The sequence below is a fragment of the Lissotriton vulgaris genome, unplaced genomic scaffold (genome assembly GCF_964263255.1).
Source record: "Lissotriton vulgaris unplaced genomic scaffold, aLisVul1.2 SCAFFOLD_2575, whole genome shotgun sequence".
NCBI classification, from domain to species: domain Eukaryota; kingdom Metazoa; phylum Chordata; class Amphibia; order Caudata; family Salamandridae; genus Lissotriton; species Lissotriton vulgaris.
In genome coordinates, this window is record NW_028246190.1 from 313,063 (window position 1) to 333,244 (window position 20,182).

Consider the following 20,182-nt stretch of genomic DNA (forward strand, 5'->3'; position numbering starts at 1 on the left):
GTTCGAAGAAAAGTAACAAAAATTATATATACGACGAGATGTCAAACCTCCTCCCCCAGGATGGGCAGGGGAAGCTTCAAAGGCATGCCGCCTTTGTGAGCTTCTCCAAGGCACTTGCTGTACTCAGCAACTGGCCCCCACCGGTTCTGACCCCAACTCTGGCGGGAAGACAGGCGGGAAAAACAAAGCAAGGAAAGGGGTGTGCCAGCCTCTGCCAACCCCACCCCTCAGGTGGGAGAGGCGAGGTTAAGCACAACTCCAGGCTACCGCCATCTTGAGGATGGGGAGCCCTGCCCAATCAGAGATAGGCTCCTGCCCCCCTCCCACAAGAGAGTGGCAGGATAGGGGGTGTACTCACCCCAGGACAGAGACCCATTGGTCCCTGCCCTTGCCCTATCTGTAACGCCCCTACATTTAGTATTTAGGGGCACCCTGAACCTTCCTTCCTGAGATACCGATTTTGAAACAAGACGAAGAACAAGAAACAAGAAGACCTGCCGTGCAGCTGCTAACAAGAGGACGACACCAACTGACTTGGCCCCAGCCCTACCGGCCTGTTCATCCTTGAACCTGCTCCTGCTAAAACCCTGGCGTCTCCTGCAGACAGCAACCTCGAAAACCCCGGAGGACCTGCCTGCCTTGCTCATCTAAAGACTGGGATTCCAATGAGCAGTGGTTCTGCTTAAACAGCAACAACCCCTGGTGCGAGCCAGGAACGTGAATCCAGCACACTCTGCACCCGCCGAGCCCGGCCCGTGCCTGAGTGGACAAAGACCCAGAGGACGTTCCCCACGACTGCGACCTGGAATCCAGTGCCCAAAGACCCTCCTCGACGATCCTGACGCCTGCAGCCTCACAACAAGGGAACCCTCCAACCACGACCAGCTGAGGGTAAGATTTCCCAACGTCCAAAGACACCCCTGCACCTGGTGCCCCAACGGCCCCCTGTGCCCAACTCCTGGGTGTCTACCTATCCTCCAAGATCCCAACTTACCTCTCGAAGTTGTGTTCGCACCTGAAGCTCCGTCCCCGAGCCTGCAGCCTTCGTTCAACTTCCAAGTTTCCTATTGAACAACATTGGGCGCACGAAGGCTCAAAAGCACCCTGCACCCAGCCGCCCGAGTGCCGCTGGAAGTGCAGCAACTACCCTACTCTACTTCCCCACTTGCCCTGTGTAAGTGACCAGGAACTCCGCTCCCACAGCCACGTGGTCTGCCTGCTAGCAGCCACCAACCGAAGGTCCCCTATCCTCCATAGGATAACATTGGGCCTACTCACTCTGCACCAGGCTGCCCCTGTGCCGCTGAGGGTGTAACAATTGTACTTACCTGACCCTGGGAGATCCCAGAGTCTACCCCCAGAACATTAACTCTGCCAGCCGAGTACTTACCCAAAGACCGATAACTTAATTTTCTCCATAGGGTAACATTGTCTGGGTTTCACTCAGAATTTCTTCTAAGTGTGGAGTTTTGCAACTTTAAAATATTCACTAAAAATCAGCCGAACAACGAACTCCGAATTACTCACCTGTTATTAGGGAGAGATCCCAGTGTTGTATCTTTTAGCCCAGCACTGAACCTGTAAAGTAATTATAACTGTGGTTTACTGTTAACTCAATTTTCCTCCATAGCAATCCATTGTCTGGTTTTTACCAGAAAATCTTCTAAGTGCCATTTTTCAAACTTACAAATATTCCTTAAAAATCGCCTATATAACAAAAACGATTTCTTTCAACTGCTTACAGGAAATGCAACAGGGCTGAATCCAGGATCCAGCCCCGAGTAAGAAAAAGTACTGTAAAGTAATTTTATTGTATTTACTTAAAAACGTCCATTGAGCTCAATGATAAATTGTGTTTAAACTTGTGTTGCATATTGCAACTGTAACCATTGCATTTAAAAGTCAACTGCTATTTGAAAGTATTCAATTGCAACATCTCATTCTGAGAAAGTATTTACGATACCTACTGTGGTTCTAAAATAAAGTAACTATATATTTTTATATACAAAACAATTGGCCTAGAGTTAAGTTCTGGAGTGTGTGAGACCATTTGCTGACTGAGTGTGTACAACAAATGCTTTACACTGTCCTCGGATACTGCCTTATTGCTCGACCAAGCTAACACTTCAGAGAGTAAGGTTATATCTAACTTTAGCCTCTGCCATACCTCTGGGGACTGTGGACTCTGTGCACACTGTACCTTACTTTGGTCCAGTATAAACAGAGCTACTTTTTTACAAATAGATCTTGCATTTAGGCGAGTTGGAGCTATAAGCATTGTCATTTACAATGCCAATAGCTTAAACTTGCTTAAATAAGAGACTTATTGCAATGCAAATGCTTGTTTTGAGTGGAGATGGCTCTGGGAGGAATGGGCAGAGTTCTCTTAGCTTTAGTATAGCATGTCTGGAAGCATCACACAATTCATCTTTCAACGCCTAATTCAGACAGAGCCTTCTCTTTATGGGTGCTGGAGAAAGCAACAAAGAGTTGTTGTGTTTTCCTAAATGCTTTACTTCTATCATTGTAGTACATGAGGGCTTGGCTCATATTCAAAGCATGGAGAGCCCATTCTGCAACTAGGTTCTTTTGTGGGAGGGGGGTGGGATGTGATGGGATTTCAAAAGAGTAAAGCGGATCTGCAAGACTACCGTAGGGAGAAATTTGGGGTTGGTGCAAAGGACAACCCTATCCCTATGAACTTGGAAGAAAGGTTCTTCTATGATTAATGCCTATAGCTCACTGACATACTTGAGGAAAGTGATAGCAACTAACAATGCCACCGTCCAAGAAAGAACTGAAGGTGGCAGGAGTGGACTCATAAGTCTAGTCAGTACAATGCTGAGATTCCATGCCGGGGCTTTTGGAACCTAAGGGAGGATGACTCTTGAGCTCCTACATTAAAGCTTTAATGGGTGGAATTCTTAAGAGAGAGACTTTTTGTCTATTCTGAAGGTAGACAGCCACAGCAACTAGGTGTATCCATATGGAGGAGAAGGCGAGGCCGGAAATCTGCAAATTAAGCTGATAGCAGACCATGTCCTACACTGTGGCCTTTAGAGAATCAATATGTTTCGAGTGAAAATATTAGACAAACTTTTTTCACTTGTCTGCATAGCATGCCCGGGTAGTAGGTCTACATGCTTATCTAAGAATGCTCATGCATTCAGGAGGAAGATTAAACTTTCTAAATTCTAGGACGTCAGGAACAAAAATTCAAGGTTGAGAGACCGGAGGCCCAGATGCCAGATATCTCTATGGTTCTGCATGAGAAGGTCTGGCCTGTTGGGGAGGCTCACTTGCGGAACCAGTGACTTTGAGCATAGTTGTACACAAAGGCGGGTGGACCCATGTGGAAGCCACGAGCATAGGGGTGAGAGATGTCTGCTTTTGCCTCCAAACCACAAATGGAAGTAGTGGGAGAGGCAAAAAAAGGATAAGCAAATATCCTTGACCAATTCAACCATAGTGCAGTGCCTTTAGATTGTGGGTGTGGGAACCTGGAGGTGAAGATTGGACATTGAAATGTTCTGCTGTGGCGACAAGTTCTATTTCTGTAAATCCTGAATGTCGGAAGAACTTATGGAGGAATTGTGGTTGGAGTTTCCACTTTTGGACTTGTTGCTGCAAATGCTCTGGGCTAACTGCGAGAGTTGCGGAGAGCGGGTGCCCCAATTTTTAGAATACATGGCTGTCATGTTGTCCGTCCAGACAAGAACAACCTTGCCTATCAAGTGAGGTACGAAAGCCTTCAATGGCTAGATGTTTCAGGTAGTTATTGTGGAGGCCCTGGTATTTGGGTTCCTACTGGCCCTGGATGTCAGATCCTTTAAGTGTGCACCCCAGCCTGAAAGGGAGGAGTCCCTTTTAATGGTTCTCTGAAGAACTGATTCGAGTAAAGGCCGCCCCTGTAACAGGTTGTTGGTGTTCCACTGCAGAGATCGACAAGTGTGGCAGCCGATCAACACTAGATTGTCTCAATGACCCGCCACTTTAGACCACTGTGGTGCTAGGCATGCTTGCAATGGACGCATGTGTAGTCTGGCATGGGGTACTTAAGCAATGCAATGGGAATAGGCATCCTTCAGATCAAAATCGGTCATAAAGTCGCCTTGTTGCAGAAGTGGAATAACACCCTGAAGAGTGACCATATGAAAGTGCTCAGAGAGGATGTATTTTTTGAATGGGCCCGAGGCACCCGTCCTTTTTTGGGAATTACAAAGTACAGAGAGTATACCTCCATGCCCTGGAGACGATCGAGGGCAGGTCATGTAGCCCCTTTGAAAAGTAGTGCTTGGACCTCTTCCCTGAGTAACATTTCGTGTTACAGGAACAGTTTGCGAGGTGGAATGGTGGGAGGGGTAGAAATGAGCTTACTTCAATAACCATGTTGGATAATGTCCAACACCCACTCGTTGAAGGTGACATTCCGCCAAGTAGGAAAGAACAGTTGAAGATGCCACTCAACTTCTTTGGAGGAGCCACTTTTACCTGTACCTTTAGAATTGTAGGATCCCATGAAGTAGCCTCTGGGAAGAGGGCTGATGGGCCTTTGGGTGTTAGTAAACCGTGCAGGCATCAGGGGAGGTTGTTTTTGAGTCTCCACAGTAGGGTGTGCAATTAAAGGATGTGCTTGGTGCCGGTATTTGAAGTGCGCCCATAGCCTTTGATGTTTCTGTATCTTTTCTTACGTTTGGTCTACTTGCGTACTGAAAAGATGCTGACCATCAAACGTCATGTGGAACAAGTTCTTCTGAACCTGTGGCTAGAAAACTGAAATACAGAGCCAGGTGTGCCTGCACCGGAGGAAATTGAGTTCACTCTTCTAACAGCTGTGTCCATGGTATCTAATGCACATAGTTTATTTATTTATTTATTTATGTCATTTCTAAAGCGCGCTGCAACCCTACGGGCATCCTGGCGCTGAAAAAAGTGCAACTAGAAAAAACTGAACAGCAAAGGGACAAGTGAGTGGAACAGCTCTAGGGAAGTGTGATTTTGGGGAAAAGCCAAGTCTTTATCCTTTTGCGAAAAAGCAACAGTTCGTTGGTTTTCCTAATTGCCAAGGGAAGGCTATTCCAGAGATGAGCTGCAGCTATGCTAAAAGCTCTGCCACCATGAGTAGCTTTCCTAATCCTAGGTACACTGAGGAGGTTAGTGGATGAGGAGCGGAGGGTCCGTGTGGGTTCATACCACTTGAATTTGGCCTGAAGGGGCTTAGGACCCAAACCATGCGCTGCCTTGAAGACGGTGCACAGGGATTTGAACCGGATCCTCTGATGAACGGGCAGCCAGTGCAGGATAGTGGTGTTAGAGATCTGGTCCCCTCTAAGACAATTTCATAACCTCTCTCCCAGTGCTCCTTTGATTTGATTGCGGGACTACCCTCTTCCCACATTGTCTATAAGTTTACTCTCCTTGTCTGGTGGAGGGGCATCACCAGCAGCCTGAGAGTTGGACGTCTTACAGGCTGTGATGACAACCAGGAAGTAAGGTGGGAGATTTCCACAAATGTAAATGGGGTCAGTAGGGAGTAAATTTTGTCCACCCAGGGAGTTATGGCCCTAGTGCAGAAGGGGTCTTGAAATATGTCCGTTGTATGGAGGAGCAGCCTTTGAGCATAAGAAGGTATTGGGTGGAGCGGTGGGTGGAGAAAAATGTTTGAAAGTCCTCCTCCAAAGGCTGTGTGTGAAGATCCACCTTATGGAAGAAGGGGGCCATACCAAACGTTTCCTGATAGGACGTGGAATCTCCGGTAGGGCAGGCACGGTATAAGTCAGGGTCTGCATACAAGTCCCAAAGGTCCCTATGCGGAAGATTGTCAAATGTGTCCCCCACCTCATGACCACCTGTGTCAGAACAGGGGTAGGAGTTTGCCCCTATGCAACATCTTGAGACGGCAAGCCTGGGGGTCTCTTAGGGTCTTTTTGGGGCCAAAGGAGCGGCACGTGTCGCAAACAGCCTTGTTAATCTCAAGCAAAAGACACAAATTGCAGACCTGGTGGAGATCGGTGCAAGGATACTTTGCTTGGCAGTAGCAGAATGGTATCTATTCCATTACCATCGAGGCATGGTGGAGAGATGCAACCGAGAGACTGGAGTGGGCCTCGAAGGGCGAGGACCTGGAGGGACGGCAGTCGACCCAAACTCCGCTTGAGCAAAGTCACAAACATCAACCTGAGAAAGAATGGGAGATGCGAGCTATTACAAAACCTACGGAAGGAAGCAACCTGTGTGGACCGAAAAGAGCACAACGGTGTTGAACCGTAGCATACATCCGAACCAAACAGCCGAAAAGAAAACAATTTAAGAATGGAGCTGCTAACCGTGTGCATTACCAGCAAGAGAAGTCACAGTGCCTCGGGACTCCAAAGACTTTTTCGAAGAAAACAACTTACACACATGGGCCCAACAACAGATTGCAGGTGTATCTACAGCGACACTTGCCTCAAAAACGAAGTTACGCTGGGGCCTTGGCACACCTTGTAATTTGTCCATGATGCCACAGTTAGCCCACTTAGCAAGTTTCCTAAAAGCATAATTTTGTAAATTTTTCTCCGTAAGCTTTCCCAATTACCTTTAACTGTAGCATGGCATACAATTTTAATTATGGACAAAATATTCTGCTCGACAATTCCACGAATGATACAAATACAAGAGGCATGATGGACTGCAGTTCCACTGTTGCCCTTAATGTGCCAACTATTAATAAGAAAATATTTCCTATTCTCTACCTGAGATCCCAATAGGCATATGGGGTAATCCCACAGCAGCATGAGGTGCACCTGGAGAACTGAGATAGGACATTATAAAGAAACATGTGCAAGAGTCTTGTCAAACAGGCCTTCATCCACAGTAAATCAGAATTCCAGGGATACAAAATGAAAAAATAAATGGAGAGAGCAAATCTATATTACTGAAATCTTCCCACCGACCCAAATGTTTTCATTATGGCACAATTAGCTACCAAAGTAGGCATCACAATTCTTACAGCTAGCATATGACACCATTTCTGTGAAATGTCCAGCTAGCAGTTTTGCTATTTTCCACAAAATCACTGCTATTTGCATCTTTAAATATTTCTGCAGTCAGTTTACTTTGTAATCATTCACAATGCCACCATCAGTACACACAATTTGTCAACTGGAGAAAAAGTTACTTACCATCGGTAACACTATTTCTAGTCAAACTAGCAAAGCCGCCTCAGTTTGTCTGCCCTGAAGTTTAAAGATCCCACCAGGAGGAGGTGTACTATGAGGGAAATGCCAGGACTATTCAAACAGGTCCAACGATGCAGGGCCTCCTGGCACAGAAACCAGGACCCTATCCTAACTAGATTGTTCAATACCACGCAAGGGTGGTGTTTTAGATCCCACCAGGAGGTGTACTATGAAGGAAATGCCAGGACTATTCAAACAGGTCCAACGATGCAGGGCCTCCTGGCACAGAAACCAGGACCCTATCCTAACCAGATTGTTTCAATACCACACAAGGGTGGTGTTTTCCGCAAGGACCTGATCAAGCCTACCCTTGATGGACAGCAGGAAGCTTTCAACACCAAGTGAATGGCCTGCAACTCCAGTAGACTAATGTTGAGGCGGGTCTCCACCGGACACACATTCCTCTGACCACCACTTCTCTCAAAGTCATGTCTGAGTGGGGAAGGAAGAGGGGTCTGCTGCTGGTTCAATGTATGTAGAGCAGCCACCACTGTGGATCTTTTCCAGTGTCCTTCAAAACCTAGATGTAATCCGAGAGGTTCCCTTAGAGCTGGGCCCACAGACTTCAGATCTTGCTGCACAACCCAAACATGCTACCTTCTGTGATCAGCAAACAGGTTGCTGGTGACCAGTAGACTAAGAAGTCTCAGAGCCATCTTCACTGAGACTCAGGACTGAGGTTTAAACACTCGGATCAAAGGGAGCAGGTCTTGGGGGAAATAAATTGGGGTTAACCCTGCTAGCGGAGGCCTGTACTTCCAGGTTCTTCTCTGGTGTAGTATGTTGTGTGATAAAAGCAGGGTCACTAGGAGCGGGTCTGTGGCTATATGCCAAATGTCAGTTTACTGGTGTACAAAAGCAGTGATTGGTTTAAGTGCTCATAAGACTAACCGTTAGTATGTTGTTAAAAGGCAGAAGACGTTCAGATGAGAATTGTCAGAGTTGAAGCACTTCATTGAGAAAGTTAATCTTTCCATCGGCTGAAGACCGTTGTAGCCCAAAATGGTTACTTACCTAAAAGTCGTTTTAAGTGTGAAGACTTTTCTGGACTCGCATTATACATCAGCTAGTGCCTGGGTATGAAATTATCTAGTTAGTCTCTTTCCTCCTCCTCCCCTCCACCCCACCCCCCTTTGGGCAGTGTCGCCATTTGGTACCTCTTCCTGTGACAGCAGAAGCCCACCACGGAAGCTCCTTTGTGTGGTTACCATCTTTAGTTTCTTTTTTCCCCTTTCGCTTGGTGACTTTATCCTTGTTGTGGCTTCCTCGTATTACTCACTCCTGTCTGAACTTCCTATTTATCAGCCTCCTCACTTCTGCAGAGGTAGAAGGATAGCATGTAAATCCAGAAAATTCTTCAAGATGCATTCTGCAGAATTCACCTGTTCTGGATTCACAAGCTGTGCATTGATTGTATAGCAGTCTGGCCCCTGTCCGGGATGTTCATGAGTTTGAGGTGTCCCACTTGTGCCTCGGATTGGTTGGACATCCATGCAGTAATGTGTTGTGAATGTCTGTATGGAAGACCATGTTACTGCCATATAAGGATTAGATACTTACCTGTAATCCTAGTTCTCTTCCAGGGGTATCCTCATCAAAGTCATAAGCATTAGAATATTCTCGCCCATGCGCGGGACCCCGGAAACACTAATATATATATATATATATATATATCAGGAATGCCGCTTTCGAATTGCGCTGCAACGAGTCTCGCCAGCCGACAAAAGAAACTCGGACACGGACCAAATGGGCTCTTGCTTTTCCTTTTATTGCAGAGGTACTGTCAAAGACGTTTCGGCTCAACGGAGCCTTGTTCACATGATATACATATTTACATCAGTGAAGTCATTTGCGATGTCATCGGTGATGTCATTAGTGATGTCATTGACCATGTTATGAATGATGTAATATGTGACATCATCAGCAGTGGATTGCGGGCGCGCAATTTATAGTGAGTCCAACTAACTATAACTTGGGAATTTCAATGGTTTTGTATGAGTAAAATGTCCAGCTAACTATAACTGGTGTTAAACCTATGGTTTTTTCAGTGAATTTCGAAGGTTTTTTAAATGCTTATTCCTAACTATAACGAGTGTTAAACCTCTGGTTTTAACAGTGAATTTCAAAGGTTTTTTAAATGCCAATTCCTAACTATAATGAGTGTTAAACCTATGGTTTTTTCAGTGAATTTCAAAGGTTTTTTAAAAGCTAATTCCTTTGTATATCGAGTTTGTAACCTACGATTTTTTAACTGATTTTTTTTTTATTACCTGTTTTATATAACTAATATTTTTTTTTCTTCACAAGAATATTTTTTTCAATGTATGTTTAAGTTTTTTTTAATCATATTGTCTTGGGGCCCTCTGGGTGCGCGCGCACCGGTAAGCTCACCCGAGAGCGCAGCGTGAGCGCCATTTCTTCGTGCGGAAAAAAAAGTATGCATTTAACTAAATAATAATGCAAGACATTCAGTAGCATACTTATAAAAGTAGTATTTTTGATTGTAAATACCCGTATTACAACTTTAAACGTATTTTCGTAATGTTAGCAAAACGTCTTTTAGACGCACCACGTCAAAGCCCGCGTAAGCGCCCCCGGAAGCGCCTACGTACGTGCCGCATAAGCGCCCCCGGAAGCGCTTACGTTCGTGCCGCATAAGCGCCCCCGGAAGCGCTTACGTTCGTGCCGCGTAAGCGCCCCCGGAAGCACTTACGTTCGTGCCGCGTAAGTGCCCCCGGAAGCGCTCACGTTCGTGCCGTGTAAGCGCCCCCGGAAGCGCTCCGGTACGCGCAGCGTAAGCGCATCAAGTCATGTGACCTTAAAATAACTTTTCATTGGTTGGTAACAGTTTTTTTTACAACTAATGAAAACCCCACCCAATTCCTTCATTTCTTCTTTCACTTTGGAGACAGCAAGACCTGTTTTTTTCTGTCTTACCATTTTGTGCAAAGAATGGCAGCTAGACAATCTACCAGTAGTGAGGACTCAGATGGCTTCATTAAGGAAGAGCCTCCTCAGCCCAAGGTCAAGGAGCATTTTATGTGGAAGTTTTTTTCAATTCCTGAAGGATTAAAAAAGGTGAATGCTCCCAAAGTTGAATGCAAAATCTGCCAAACTGTGCTTTCCCGAGGAGACCCAAGAAGGAAGTACAGTTTTGGCAATTCAACAATGATTCGCCACGTCCAACGCAGGCACCCCCAGAACTATGCCCGGGAGAGTGTCCGAGTTCTGGCACGTAATCGCCAAGGGACGGTGCCTCTACATCTACAGGAGGAGCCACAACATCAGGGAGAGGACGTGCAGCGGAATTGGAGATGATTCCGAACATTCAACCTGTTTTTTGTGACATTACTATACAGTGCAAGTAATGCGATAAAATGCTTTGCTATGGTGAGCAGAGCATCAAGCTCATTGCACGCAAGAGGCAAGAACACCGCTGCCTTCCCCAGCCCTAATTTTTCCCCTTTTTTTTGCTCCTGTTGAGCAGTTTTGCATTCCCAGTTTTTGTTTTTGTTCTGAAAAAACATAAAAAAAGAAGAAAAAATAACAGTTTTTAGAACTACCTCCAATTCTCAAAAAAGAGCTGTATTATCTATTTTCTTTCTCTGTTTTACCCTGTGGTGCGCTCATGGTGCGCGTACCGGAGAGCGCACCTGGGAACGTACCCAGCGCTTACCCCGCGAAAATTCCCCCCCCCCCCCCCCCAACCCCCCCAAAAAATTGGTTTTTGTAGGCCCCCCTCAAAAAACCTAGGGGGTCAGGGGATGTCTACCCTGCGCCCTTTTAAACTTTTCCCACTTTTTATTTTCACCTCTTGTGTCTCGATTCTACTGAGACACAAGATGGCGGGCTCTCCGGACTGCTTAGAATGTTGACAGACACCCGACAGCCAATCAGCTATCCAACAGAGATTTTCCACAGCTTCTCATGCACTCCAGCAGGTAGCACTTCAAAGACTGGAAACGGACACCAGAATTGTGTGGTGAAGCAGGTCTTTTATTTTGATTACAGCTTCAGGTCAGACGCGTTTCGAATAACGATGTATTCTTGTTCACTTAGCGAAACGCAGTCCGCTTTCTATATTTATACTTTGTTTTTCATGTGTGTAAGGTGACATTTGAGATAGATAGTGGGTATGTCCTCCTTACTGTTGAGTGCTTGCTTTTCACAAATTTTTCTAAAGGATGTGACCGCAACTAAGAAGGATTATGTTACTTACCCCTTAAGCATCTGTCCTTGGCATCTAGAGCTGTCGATTCGCATGCTTTGCATACTCCTGCCATTTAGTGTTGGGTTGGGATGTTTGCAAGTTGTTTTTCTTTGAAGAAGTCTTTCCAAGTCATGAGGTAAGGTGTCTCCTCCTTTCGGTGATAGTGCGCATGGGCATCGACTCCATTGTTAGATTGTTTTCCCGCAAGAAGATGAGAATGGAGTGAGTGCAGTACATAGATGTCCATGTGTATGTAATGTAAAGAATGAAAACTGCAACAACTACAGGTGCCCAGGGAGGTAGGAGGGCGCATATGAATTAATCTACAGCTCTATATGCCAAGAACAGATGTTTACTGGGTAAGTAATATCTGTTCGAGGCATGTGTGCTGTAGATACACAAGCTTTGCATAGACTATATAGCAGTATTGTTCCAAAGCGGTGGCTAACCGGTAGGTGTTGCAGTTGTTTGAAAAAGTGTTTATAGCACTTCTTGGCCTACAATGACTTGTTGACGTGCTAATACATCCACACAATAGTGTTTGGTAAATGCATGGTGTGGACCATGTTGCTGCCTTACAGATGTGAGCTGTAGTAATCTTACCTAGAAAGGCCATAGAGGCTCCTACTTTTCGCGTGGAATGCGCTCCTGGAGGTATAAAGTTCAAGGTTGACCACACATACTATTTATTTTGCTGAACGCTGGTTTACTGATAACAAGTCAATTCATACTGCTGAAGGCATAGTTGACAGCAGTCAAGATGACCAAACTCTTTCCAGAACATCACACTCACTAGCTCAAGCACACGCCAAGCAGGAAAGCGGACATTACGCAAGCACAGAAATTAGGTGGATGTTGGCCAAGTGATATGCCAGCAGAGAACATTGCGTGAAGCACCTGCCAGGGAGCACACTAGATTAACCACACATCATATGGGAAGCACACAAGGCAAATAGCAATAGAAAGAATGGAAGTTTGACGGAGAAGAACATTCTGTGGTAGGCATGGCGTAGCAGTGCACAAGATAAAACACAAACTATGCAGACATCAAATAAAGTTTAAACAAGGGTGAAGCACTTTAGACTCAAGAATAAAAAATAAATAATATGTTATTTGGAAAGCAGCTGCCATCTAATTGTGCTTACCAGTATCTGCTGTGCTGCAGTCGGTCTCTGTGGATTTTTGCTCTTGAGAGGAAAGAAGGTCCTGTATCTATGGAATCAAATCAAAAAAGAAGGAGCTTTACAAAAGCTTTTAGAATAAGAATCAAGAGACAATCAACATCCAAAAGTATGGCTCAGACACCAAACTACACAGGTTTCCTATTCTCAAAAAGCTGTACACATTAAGCTTGATTGATTGTTCCTTCAACTTAGATTACATTAAGCTTTTGATGTTTGGATAGGATAATATATAAGTCATAATGTCAGGCATCTATTTGATGAGTTTACAGGTGAATGGGTCCTTTTATATAAAAACTCCCAATCCTAGTGAGTCTTTTGATAATTTTGTAGCCATCAAAGGCATTTAAACAAGCTAGAAGTTTGCAAGTACTGTGGAGTGCCTTTAGTTGGGTGTGCAGACCGAAACACAACACCCAATTCAGGGATAAAAATATGCTGTTGCAGTTCGCACAGGTGCTGTGGGGAGCGCATCTGCAGAAGACAGACACAGTTTGCGACCGCGGTTCTATCTTTCATTACCTGCTGATTCGACCTTATATTCCGGCGGTGATAAGTTTCACTTCTCATCCCCTCTCAATTGGGTGTGGGTGGTTGCCTATGTGACCTCCCCAAACTTCCCCACCGAATGGTTCAGAAGACTTGCATTCAGGTGACGTGCTGACTTTGCTCAATCTCATACATGTCACACTGTCAAGGTGCCTATAGAAGGCCTGTTTGACCCTGAACCAATAATATTATGTCGCAGGGGGCAAATGAAACCCTAAGGACATCGGCAGAAAGCTGGGAATGTATAGTAGCCGCCGTTTCACTGGGAGCTTTCACCTCAGAAACTGCCATGCCACATCCGATGAAGATTTGCAGGTTCTCTCCCAGGAGGTCACCAGCAACATCTTTACATCCTTGAGAAAGGTGGCTATACCATATCTGTCTCAAGGAAAATGGCAGTCCTTTCTCCTCTCAGGAGAAAGTATACAATCAAGAACCTATTCCCATGTGCCACAAATTTTACCTTCTGAATGAATGGGTTGTCAATAGCCATTGATTTAAGGTTATAACAGCTGCACCCACTAGAGGCTGTCACCAAAACAGGGAATAGTTAATAGAAATTGGCAAAAACACTAGAACAGATCAATTGTTCGCACACTGCAAGTCTAGAAGGTGACACTTTTCTACACAAGGTTGAACAAGGAGAAACAAATGGCGTCAGAACCAGGATACCCTTGCGGATAAGAGTACACTTTACAAAAATACATAACGTTTGCATACTCTTTTCACAATAAAGGTTATATTGCCCATCGATGTGCGGCAGGGAGAAATCCTTTCACTTACGGAAAGGAACAGTTTCTTACCTGTAACTCCAGTTCTCTCGTATGGGTATTTCCATAAGTCATATTTATTTATTTATAATTACATTTATTAAGCGCGCAGCTACCCGGAGGTTTCCCGGCGCTAAGGCAAACTAAACGGCAGAAAAAGTGAGAGAAGTAATGAACCATAGGGTTAAGTGTTGAAAAGCCAGGTTTTAATTCCCTTGCGGAAAGTAAGAAAGCAAAATTCAGAGCGCAACAGTTGAGGTAGGGCGTTCCATAAGGAAGGGGCCAGCAGGGAGAACGAGCGTCCACCCATTTTGGCTCTGTTGGTGCGCGGAATCATGAACTTATTCTGCGTGGAAGACCTGAGTGTCCGAGAGGGAATATATTGCTGCACTAGGGCGGACAGATAGTGAGGGGCCTTACCAGTCATGATTTTATGCATATAGCAGAGTGCTTTAAACTTAACCCTGTTCTCAATACGCAACCAGTGCAATTTCCGCATATGGGGAGTAACCGAGGATCTAGCAGGAAGGTGACAGATAAGGCGAACTGCCATATTCTGCACCACCTGGTACCTCCTGGTAACCTCCTTGGTGGCGCCCAAGAGAAGGATGTTCCCATAGTCCAGGCGGGAGATGACAAGAGCCTGGACTACGGTCCTCAAGGTGTCCGCAGGCAGCATCCACGTGATTTTTCTCAGCCACCTGATGATGGTGGTACAGGTGGCGGAGACTTTAACAACGTGTTGCTTGAAGGTTAGCTGGTTATCAAAAAGAACCCCAAGATTGCGGGCAGACTCTGATGGAGTGGGAAGAGGACCCATCTCCGATGGCCAATGGTGTGGGCCCCAGAGTGAAGTATCTGGGCCAAACAGGAGAAGCTCTGTCTTGTCCCCATTTAATTTTAGCTTGTTCTTCAGCATCCAATCCGATATTAGTTTCAGCCCTGATTGAAGAGAAGACGAGGGGAGGTTTTTGTTGGTGGAAAGGGAGTAGATGACTTGAGTGTCATCAGCATATGAGTAGATTGTGAGGCCCGCCTGTTCCGCTAAAAAAGCAAGCGGCCTCACATACAGGTTAAAGAAAAGAGGACTAAGAATAGACCCTTGGGGAACACCGTGAGTGGAGGGAAGAATAGAAGAGACAGAAGTAGAGGAAAAGACTTGGAACGTGCGGTCAGAAAGAAAATTAGCAATCCAGGCCAAGGCGGGACCACCAACGCCAACCTCCTCCAATGTGGACAATAAGATGGAATGGGAGACGGTGTCGAAGGCGGAAATCAAATCAAGCAGAATGAGTGCCACCGTCTCCCCATTATCCACTTGGCGTCTGATGGTCTCTGACACGCCAAGGAGGGTGGTTTCCGTGGAAAAACCCGCACGAAACCCGGATTGAGAACCATGAAGAAAATTGGAAGATTCAACAAAAGAGTTAAGCAAAGAATTAACATGTTTCTCCAAAATCTTGGAGAAGCAAGGGAGCAAAGAAATAGGGCGAAAATTGGAGGGGTTGTTTGGATCTGCATTTGCCTTTTTTAATAGTGGGACCACCATTGCGTGTTTCCATTCGTTTGGAACCACCGCTTCTGTCAGGGAAGCGTTCAAGACATCTAAAATAATGTGGAGGGATACTGGGTCCAGAGAGCGCAAAACTTGCGGAGGCATGGGATCTAGGGGGGAGCCAGATTTGATGTCTTGAAGATATTTATTAAGAAGCGCAGGGGAAATAGGATCCCAAACAAGAAGTGGGGAGAAGGTGGGCAATGGACCGGGGATGATATCAAGCGGAAAGTTACATGGGTGTTGAGCAGAGTGGGTGGGAGAGACCGGAGTAGAATTAAAAATGGCATAAATCTTGTCAATTTTTGCAAGAAAAAAATTGGCTAAGGCATTACACTGAACAGTGTCTAGACAGGGATCCTTAGGAACCGAGGAAGCACCCGAGAGCTCCTTGACTATTTTGAACAGGGCTTTAGGTCTATTTTGTGCTGTAAGAATGGTGCTGTTCGCAAAGTCAGCTCTGGCAGTATCACAGGCCGCATGATAAGTTTTGAGGGCGGACTTGTATTTAATTTTATGGGAAGGGTGATAGTTGGAACGCCATATGCGCTCCAATTTTTTACAGTTGGATTTTTCAGCCCGGAGGGAATCGTTAAACCAGGGAGCAGGGGGATGATGAATTTGAGCTTTGTTATTTTGATTCGGAAGACAAGAATCCAGGGCGGTGGTTAGCCATGATGTAACAGTGGGAAGCTCTTTGATAGTAATCTTGGGGACCGTAGGTTTGGAGCTGACAAGAAGAGAGTTTAATTTATTCAAATCAAGACGTTTCCAGTTTCTACTGGCTTTGTGAGGAAGGTCGGGCCTAAAGGAACCAGCCACAGACGTTTTGACAGCAAAATTAACAATAAAATGATCGGACCAAAGCACAGGAGTAGAAGAAAGATAGGAGATGCCAGTTAGATTAGAAAAAATGGGATCTAAAAGATTGCCGGCCTTATGGGTAGGGTCGGAGTTGTGAAGGTGTAAATCTAATGCTTCAAGATCCTGTCGAAGACGTTTAGCAATAGCACAAGAGGACGAGTTGAAATGAATATTTAAATCACCAAGAATCGTAAAATTGGTAGACTGTACTAAGAACGGTGCGACAAGATCGGGAAATGAAGCAGCCCAGCTGCTAGCAGAGCCTGGTGGACGGTAAATCAGGGTGCCCGTTAATGTGAATTGAGGAGAGAGAGTGAGTTTAAACAGACCAGCTTCGCAATTGGGAAAGTCAAGATCTTCCCAAGTGCAGGAAAAATCTCTCTTGAAGATGATAGCAATTCCCCCACCATCTTTGAGTACTCGGTTTCGCCCAACAAAGGTGTAATTATTGGGGAGAGCCATGGCAATATCAGGACCAGAGCTATCATTTAACCAGTTCATAAGAACTTGAATAGTCCTGCCCACGTGTGGGGACCTCGGACCACTTCTTTTAGATATATATTCTACAGGAAGATACTTAAGAGATAGAGAGACAATGATGCAGCCTAAATAAATAGGTTACACTGGCTGCATCTTCATCTTGAAGTGAAAAAGGGGGCCAAGTACACCAGTGGTGGCTGGTGACATTTGAAAGTGGTGAGGCGTAAACTTTCTGTTGGATTGCACCGTGGCGAGAGAGTGCTGCAAGCGAGTCTGAACATCTTAAGGGGAGTTCGGGGGGGTTTTCACCGAGAACATTTTGAAAAAAGAGTGGGTAAATAGTGCATTTTCAAGCAAATCCGAGAAGCAATAGGGTTATTAAAGCAATTGTGAAAGTGCAGTTATTACATTAATAAAGGGATGTCATATAACAAAAACATGTAGATAGAAATGTTTCTGAAGCAAGGCCCTGCCAGTGCCACGCACCTCTGAGCAATATACACTAATGGCGGGTGTGCTTGTGAAGTTCACTCACTAAGCCCTCACATACACTCTGTGACCCAAACACCATCACCCAGGGGACACACCACAATGACATGGTGTGAGCCACAAAGACATGGTGTGAGCTTCCACAGTGAGCACAGGATACGGCCTACTTACCTACACAAGTGACATTTTGTCCTTGAAGATCAGAAGGCAGCTTTGTTGAGGAAAGTTTTCAGGTCACATATCCACAGAAAGGCAAACCTCACCCCCTACTCTTGAATGTCAAAACACCTACCAAACTCACCGATCACACCTACAGCACGGACAAAGCCAGCAAAGCCATCTAATGCACCTCTAATACACCGCCAACCCCACACACACATACAACACACACATACACAAACACACATACACAACTCACACATACGAACACACACATACGAACACACACACATACACAAACACATGCGCACACACAGTTTCTTCAAAGAAACGGAAATATTATATTGTACAATATCCCTGTTGTCCATTGTATATCAATTTGGAAGTTTGTAACTTTCCATCAACCAGACTTTAGCTTGTGCAGTAAACAAATACAGCCCAGCACATTGAAATCCTGAATGAGCACACGAAATACACTCAAATAAAGTGCTCCTAGAAGGGAGATGCTAAATGTAGGGTGCTTGATTAGCACGTGCATCAGCAATAGTCGTGTGAAACACTGTAAGTAAATTTTTGCATGTTCAATACACTGCATTTCACTTAGACTGTGTGTCACGCACAGCATGCTTCTCTTGGCTCCTGCCACAAAGTAGGGCTAGGCAAGCGAGTCATTCTGCTGACAGGTTGAAAGGTGACACTTTCTGAACGTGGCACTAAGAAATTGAAAATGAGCATCATTTTGAGAGTGATTACTTTACACTTCAGTGCTGGCAGGCGAAAGGGGCCCTGTGAGCCAACAGCATGACAGATCCTTTCCACGCTCTGGGACCTTTTTCCCGGATGAACACTCTCACGAACTACCTCTACCCCTCGATTTCCTTCCTTTCTTTTACTGTTTGCTTTAATTCAGCTTCGATTGAAAGGAACAGTTCGCTGTGATCTGTAACCTCTACGCCTTCCTCACTGCTGTTATCTGACATCTGAGCCTGCCACTACACAATCATTTCACAGACTATGACCCCACGCACTGTTACGGAAAAGTCAGCCAATAGGGACGCTGACTGCATTGGCTGTAATGCCACAGACTGTCACCACACAGACAAGTCACTGTAATGTCTGCAAATAAGCACCCCGCTACAGTGATTGACTGTCTTGTCTCAGGCTGTCACCCCACAGGCTGTGTCATTTCATAGACTGTCACTGCACAGACGGACCCTGTTGCGACAGGCTATGACCAGTGACGTCACCCAGCACACTAGCTGTACATAACGTGACCAAATGTTTTGACTGCTGTTTTTATAAACTGTGGCCTGAAAAGTATCACAGATAGCGCCAAGGCTAAGGTCCCTGGTTCGAGCCCGGGTTTCAGCAGACGTGTTTTTCTTTACCTACTTCTCCTGTATTTTAAATTTCTTCTCCACTTCGCCAGACTTTCTTCTTCCTTCCTTCGCATGATATCCCCCTCTTCATTCATCATTCGCCTCCCTTTAACAATCATTTCTCCCTCTCCCACCCTCTGTCCCTTGTGTCAACCCTCCGCCATTACTTTTTTCGGAAACTGCACCACAATTCCTCAGTCACGGCTCGGGGTGGGGTGGGGGGGTGGGCGGGAATAGGGGGTCGCACGGGGGGAGGGGGGTTCTTAAAATAACATTTTAAAATCCAACCTGAGATCCTGAGGAGGTCCGCGCCACCCGAGTCCGTTGGCGCCTACAGGCCCTCTCAGCCTGTCTTAGGGCACAGCTATTCTTCGCCCGCCACATGCCCATTAGGAGCCCAAAGGGATCCTAATGGGCATGCGCAAACAAGTCAAAACACAAGTGCGCATGAGTGGGCACGGTATGAAAATTCGCCCTCCGTCCCCACTCATGCGCACTTGTGTTGTGCTGCTGCCTGTTGCCCCCCACTGGCAACAGGCCGCAGCACAACACACTTTGAACTAAGTAAACTGAGACGCCGAGGGAGCTGCGGGCGGGGGGGGCTATGCCCCAACGCCCCAATGGACGATCCGCGCCTGCAGTACACTCTATTTTGTGCAATTTTGTAGTGTTTAACACGCATAAGAATCCCCTTCACAAAGCTCCTTTTTTCATGATAGAGAAAAGAGAGGACAGAATAGCCCCACAGTCTGTCATTATAAGTCTTGAAAATAGAAGCTGTGCCTTTAAGATCCCAGAGACCGCCAGTATCCCATCATGCACAGCCAGTGGCAGTTACGTCAGTTCTTTTGGAGGGCAATGAGAAGTGAATATTTGCCTCATGTCTGGATCCCTCAGTCTATTCCACTGGGAACGCAGGAGGGTTGCTTATCACTTATCATGAAAATACCCCTATGAGAGAACAAGAGTTATAGGTAAGAAACTGTTCTTTCTCTCGTAGGGGATTTCCATGTATAGTCATCAGCACCTGAACAGATTAGCAAGCCCATCTCTACAGAATGCGGTGGAAGTGACAGAGGATAATGATATACATATTTCAGCAAATAGGTTCCTAAGGGAAGTCTGTCCTACTTTTGCATCTGCCTTGGCATCCAAGTCCAGGCAGTAATGTTTAGTGAAAATATGAACTGTTTTCTAGGTTGCTGCTTTGTAGATCTCTGGACTGGGAATGTTGAGGAGCAAAGTTGCGGTAGATGCCTTTCCTCTGCTAGAATGAGCTTTAGGCTTACAGCTAGAGATGTTAGCTTTTTTTATAACAAAGTAGGA

General features: G+C 45.6%; 1 long non-coding RNA gene across 1 annotated transcript in view; it reads right to left on the reverse strand.

Moving 5' to 3' along the window:
* The window catches only part of LOC147666112 (uncharacterized), a 30,293-nt gene extending 17,650 nt beyond the window's left edge, over positions 1-12,643 (reverse strand). Inside the window, exon 1 of the long non-coding RNA XR_015304881.1 lies at positions 12,576-12,643. This is a non-coding gene — a long non-coding RNA (uncharacterized LOC147666112). The remainder of the gene's footprint in view (positions 1-12,575) is intronic.
* Between the last annotated feature and the right edge of the window lie 7,539 nt (positions 12,644-20,182).